Source organism: Ursus arctos, unplaced genomic scaffold, assembly GCF_023065955.2.
Source record: "Ursus arctos isolate Adak ecotype North America unplaced genomic scaffold, UrsArc2.0 scaffold_12, whole genome shotgun sequence".
Taxonomy (NCBI): domain Eukaryota; kingdom Metazoa; phylum Chordata; class Mammalia; order Carnivora; family Ursidae; genus Ursus; species Ursus arctos.
In genome coordinates, this window is record NW_026622786.1 from 50,961,512 (window position 1) to 50,967,511 (window position 6,000).

Sequence of the window (6,000 nt, forward strand, 5' to 3'; positions counted from 1 at the left end):
CTCAACCCTTTCTGCTTTTTCTTTTTTCTACCCAATAGTCGCAACACCCTTTACATGAGCCAAACTGGACGGGACAGACACTGTTTTCCTTTCTTACACACCTGCTAAGGCTCTCTTGAATTTTCTTTCATCTCACTGGTAAGCATTTGTATTCCTAAGTTCACCTATACGTAGAAACATTCTTTTCTTGCTTGAAATCACAAGACTTCTGAAGTTTTGGTCTTTTTTTTTTTTTAATTTCTGTTAAAGGGTTTTCTCCTTTCCCTCTTTATGACCTCTTCATCATTTTTCTTTTTCTTTCTTTTTTTTTTTTAAAGTAGGCTCCATGCCCATGCGGAGCCCAATGTAGGGCTTGAACTCTCGACCCTGAGATCAAGACCTGGAACCAAGATCAAAAGTCAGACACTCAACCAGCTGAACCACCCAGGTGCCCTACTTCATCATTTTTCTTAACAAAAGTTCCCTTACCCTTTTACCCCTTCTTTTATATTTTTCTGAAATGTTCTGCCAATTCTACTTGTCTTTATTTCCATTTCAGATATATCACATTGGACATAATAGGCTTTTGAAATGTGGTGTGTAAACAAATCACATTTAAAATGCATTAGGGAATCTTATATCATTCCAACCCTCAAATCATTTGTAGTGTGAACTATCTTGTAAACTGAATAAGCATTCCCACAAGAGAACTGCAAAAAAGAAATAAAGAAAGGAGAAACAAGACACGGATGGAGTCTTGAAGAAACAAGGTACATTCAAATCAACTAGTGTTGTTATGTTTCCTATTCTCTTTCTTGGATTAGCTCCAAAAGCCAACAATTTTCATAGCACTTGTTCAATTAAGTTTTAACAATCCAACCTTCTCTATTTTCACTCTCTGCATTGATCTAGAGCTATAAATAAAATAAGCCATTTACTTTCAGGAAGGATGACGTACTAGAAAGAGCACAGTGTCTAGGGCCTGAGGAACTGGGTGCCATCCTGGTTCTTCTACTTTTATCTGTGTCACCATCATAAGTAACTTCACATTTCAAAGCCTCTTTTCCTTGTTTGAAAAATGACAATGAAAATTAAATTATTGAGAAAATTAAACCTCTTTCACTAAAATTTTCTTCCCTCTTTCTTCCCTCTTTTCCTTGTTTGAAAAATGACAATGAAAATTAAATTATTGAGAAAATTAAACCTCTTTCACTAAAATTTTCTTCCCTGGTTTATTGGAAGTGTCTCTCCTTGGACATCCTCCGTCTTGAAGTCTCTATTTGTGGACAGTGGCAGGAGGTGGAAGATTTATCTTTGGACCTTGGGTATTGGGAAATCTTGGCAAGTTTTGCTTCATCTTGTAGCATCAATCACCTAGTCTTTTCATAAAGTGCTATGAGGCATCAAAAATATTAAAACACATTACAATTACTTTGTTTTCGGAATTTTCTAAGAATTTCGCAACTGAAGATATTTGGAGGCTAGTGACAGGGGGTGGGATGAGCTAAGACAAGTGATCATCATCCCACAATTTTCCTCAAGGTTTCTTATATAAATGAAGAATTCAATTGACGTCTCTACACAAACAACCCCATGTCTCAACATCTCTGCCAGATGTTTTACTCAATGTTTACCTCTTCCTCTGCATACCACTGTAAAAGAGATGTAAATTAAGATTCTAATCTTAATCATCTTTTATAGGCATTTACTTAGCAATTTAATACAATGCAAAGCATATAACTGAGTTGTTAATATTTGGTCATCTGCTATACAAAGTAACTACTGGTATCTCAATTCTATAGGTGGGCAAGTCTGTAAGTTGACCAAGATAATAAAGAAAAGCCAGAAGTAAATTCAAAATTAGATAAATTAGAACCACCTTCCATACTTGAGTTTCCTCATCTGTAAAATGAGAATAAAAATAGCACCTCCCTCACAGGATTATTGTGAGGGTTAAATAAGAAGCTCTTATTACAGTAATGGGTACAGAACAAGAGCTCAATAAATATTATTATGTGCTATTATTATTATAAGAAAAAGGATAATATCATTTCCTTTTCAGGGACAGTCTTGCTTTTTGACCCCTCTCTTTGCCTATTCTTCTGCTTATCACTGAAAGATTAATTTGATCAAGACTAGATCCCATACCTCCTTTATAATAGGTGAATTCATGCCACCTAAAATCCTTGACATACTAAGTGTTCTCATAATTAATGTCTTCCCAAACCGTTTTAACATCTTGAGGACAGGAACTGCATCTTTCATTTCTTTATAGTCACTACAGTGCCACACACTGTCTTGAACATAATAGCTATTCAATACATATTTGTATCTTTAAAAAAATCATTGTTACCATTAGCAAAGAGCACCACGATTCCAAGAGCAAAGGGCACTGGACAAGCCTTCTTTGGGATTTGGCTTTCTATTTATGTTGGTCTGCACAAATTTACATCTAGAAGTTGAGAGCAGTGCTGAGTGTTATTACAAAGATGACAGATAACCAGAAAACAAAGCAGGTGTAGTAATGTAAAAATAAGTCCACTCTTGAGAAATGATAATGCAACATCTACGGAGAGGATTCTTCTATAAAAATCTTACATATGCTTTAGATTTTTTTTTTCAGCCTAGAACTCATTCTAACACAGGATTCAGAGCTCGCCAAAATTTGGGAATTAACCATCCCATGTAATCATCATGACATTCAAGAAACAAGACACATCAAAAAGGAATGTTGCAGACTCTTACAGAGCCTTTCATGCCTAACAAAGTACTGGTAATGACTGAGGATTTTACAATACCATAGGGGAGAAGAGTGTCAGCTCTTCGCCGCTCTGGTCAAATAGGGCACTGTACCATTTCTAAAGTTCATGGGAAATGAAAATGTAGTGTTTGTCCAAGTGGAAGTGGATATAATGTTATGAGCCTAGAGGTGCAAAGGCAAGAAGCACAGAGTTTGGAGCCAGAAACCTGTAACTTACCATCTCTGTGAAAGTGTGAAAGTTTCCATAAAATGAGAATACTAATAACAACTTCACCAACTTTTAAAGAATCATATAAAGAATCAACAGTTTTAAAGAATCAACAGTATATATCCAAAGGCCAGGTACGTAGTAGGGGCTCAACAAAGACTTTTATCCACACAGGATATACATGTAAGGGATATAACAATTATCCAGAGTTAAGGAATAAAGACTAATTTTGTCCTATTCTCTAGACATACCTGGGAAAAGTCTTTTTAGTAAGATGCTTCAGGTGTCGATCTAATCATGCAGATACTTAGTTTCTTAGAATGCTTATATTTAGCGCCCCTTAACTAAGTGAGAAGGACCTTCCTAAAGACATTTCACAGATAAGAAAATTGAGTCTGGCCAGTGGCTAGCCAGTTGGCTTGCCCCAGAACATTCCACTAGTAACTAACTGGCCAGGTAGTGACTCCGCGTCTGTCTACAGAGGCCACAGGAAAGTGCTGCCCATTGTGGGGCAGTACACTCCCTCTGCCAGACTAAGACTCCCCAGTATTCTAGTCAGAGAAGGCCTATTTTCTAGCCCGAGTCACGCCTGCGGGCCTGGACCAAGACTGAACCCTGAGTGGTGCCCTCAGCCCTTTCCCAGACGCCAGCCCTCCTGCTCCACGCGCCCACCATTCTTCGTCCTGCCCCAGGGAGCGCCTGGGAGGCTCAGTCTGAGCGCCCTCTCCCCTCCAACCGGCCGAACTCCAACCTGGCACCCTCACGTGCACATCAGCACCCAGAGAGTGAGCACCTGGATGAGCAGAGCCCCCCGCCCCCCGGCCCTCCTCGCCGCCAAGCCTCCCGGGAGAAGCGAGGCACAGAAGCCCCAGGCATTCAGACACCCCGCTAGGTCCGCGTCCCGAGGTCCCCGGTGCCCCCACCCCAGCCGAGCCACTGGTCACTCACCGCGCGTCGCGGGTCTGCGGGCGGCGGCTCAGCCGGCGCTCCCGGCGCTCCGGGCGCACGTGTCGCGCTAGCCCCAGGCGCTGCGAGCTTCCCGCCGCCAGCGCGCGCCCTGCGCTATCCGGGTCCGCGGCGCGCGGCTGGTAGACCCCGAGAGTGGGCGCGGCGGCGCCGCCAGGGTTCGCGGATGTGGTGGCGAGCCGGGGATGCGGCCGCACCCTTCAGCGGCCGGACGCCCGGCCCCGCCGGCGCCTGCGGTTTCCACGCCGCGCTCCCAGCCGGCCGGGGCCGGGGCCTGCCACCGGTGGGCTCCCAGTGTCGCCTTGAGCAAGGTAATTATCGCTCCGCACCCGCCTTCCCCCTCCACAAAAGGCGGACAGTAAAGCTTTCGCGTACGATTGAGCGCGGACTGACTGAATTGGCGCGGCGAATTAGGTGCAGGGTATGACAAGCACGACAAAACCGTGTCCTCGGCTTGCAGAGCCACAGAGGAGCCACTTTGTTGACGCTTATTAGAGAGAACTTTCCTCTGAGGGGTTCTTCCTCTGCGCGCTCTGGGCTGCCCGCTCTCACCACACGCTGGTGCCACGCTCTCCCCAGTGGGCTCGCGAAAACACTGGAGCTTGTATTTAGGTCTACTATCTAAAAAAAGAAGACATGAACATTTAATAGATGGCATGACACTGACCCTAAATAGTCCCACGTTCGGTATGTTGTAAGTAGGGTTTTGAGGGAAGAGGGAAAGCTGCACAAAATGCAGAGGGGGTGACAGCAGTGCCCTTCACTTATGACAATATTTATTGAATCCAGGAATTCGTGAACTATGCGACATACCATTTTTATGTACCGGTAAGAAATAAGAACTGTCACATAAACTATGACACATGCATTCTTATCACTTAATACACTTTTGATTAAAATGTTATTGAAATGTCCCTTTTAGGTTTATTTAGAAATACGTATTTATTATCTAACACTCTTGTTCATTCATAAAAGGAAATAGCAGAATAAATCGGTTAAAATATTCTTCAGATGCATTCACATTGAGTCCAACACTCCTGATCACTTTTTTGTTTCACCCAGCATCATCCTCAGTGACAGAAGAGCTTTAATAAGGCAGCATTTCTTAAGAGTGTCCCAATTGTCCCCGCGCTATTCTTCCAGTCCACTAAAACCAACCCGTTTGCTGAGCTTCTGCAGAGCTAACCACATCTCCCTACTGTTTGGACAGTAGGCTTCAGACTCCCAAATTGGGAATATGTTAAATACAAAAAAAAAAAAAGTGCATTTTAGAATTAGCAATGTACACTAGATTGTTTTTATGAGACGGTGACATATTGTAGTTTACACACTTCAGCAATTTGCCTCCGTAAATAATTTGATAAAAATTAAAACTTTAAGTTGTAGAATCTTAACATTACTGTGTAGTGAGATGGTGAATGATTGTGAAAATCATTTGCAAGAAAGTCAAAGAGTTATCTTAGTTAAAACTGGGTTATTTTTACTGGGGATGTACTGTATGGTGACTAATATAACAAAAATTATTAAAAAAAAAAAGAAAAGGGTGTGGGAAAAAAAGTACTCGGTGAGCACTGTTGGTGGGAATATAAATTGATGCGGTCACTGTGGAAAACAGTATGGAGACTCTTTAAAAAATTAAACTAGAAATACCATATGAAAAAAAAACTGGGTTATTTTTTATGCTATTTATCTTTTTCACCAAAAAAGACAAATATTCTAAATTTGCTGAACTTTTCTGTAATGTTGTGCATCTCTCAGTAATATGTTACTGAAGAGATTTTTCTGAAAAAATCACCGTCTCTTCAAGGTAAAGATAACATTTTAACACTGAGTGAGAAGGTGCTATGAAGAGAACATTTGAAAACAGATATTTCAAGATGTTACCATTACTTCGTGTGCCGGGGGGGGGGGGTGGGTTAGTAAAATTATATGTTTGTCACCTACAAAAATAAATGCTTAAAAAATCTTGGAAACAATTTGCTATCCTATTTCAGTGTTTCAGTTGAGTAGTTCAGCAAATTTTAAACCCATTTGTTAAAAAAATAGGAAAATGCAGTAGTTTCTGAAGGACAACTAATCAAAGGCA

The 6,000-nt window shown here is 41.4% G+C and overlaps 1 protein-coding gene across 7 annotated transcripts in view; it reads right to left on the bottom strand.

Annotated features, from left to right (window-relative positions):
* IL12RB2 (interleukin 12 receptor subunit beta 2) overlaps positions 1 to 4,021 on the bottom strand; it is an 81,034-nt gene extending 77,013 nt beyond the window's left edge. The window contains exons 1-2 of one of the 7 annotated variants that reach the window (XM_057310575.1): positions 3,897 to 4,010; positions 2,333 to 2,431 (exon numbers count right to left, since the gene is read on the bottom strand). The gene's annotated coding sequence lies outside the window, so the exon portion shown is untranslated. Of the gene's footprint in view, positions 1 to 937; positions 2,303 to 2,332; positions 2,432 to 3,896 lie in introns of those variants that run through there. The other 6 variants (XM_057310577.1, XM_057310580.1, XM_026497847.4 and 3 more) reach the window with 6 other exon arrangements.
* Between the last annotated feature and the right edge of the window lie 1,979 nt (positions 4,022 to 6,000).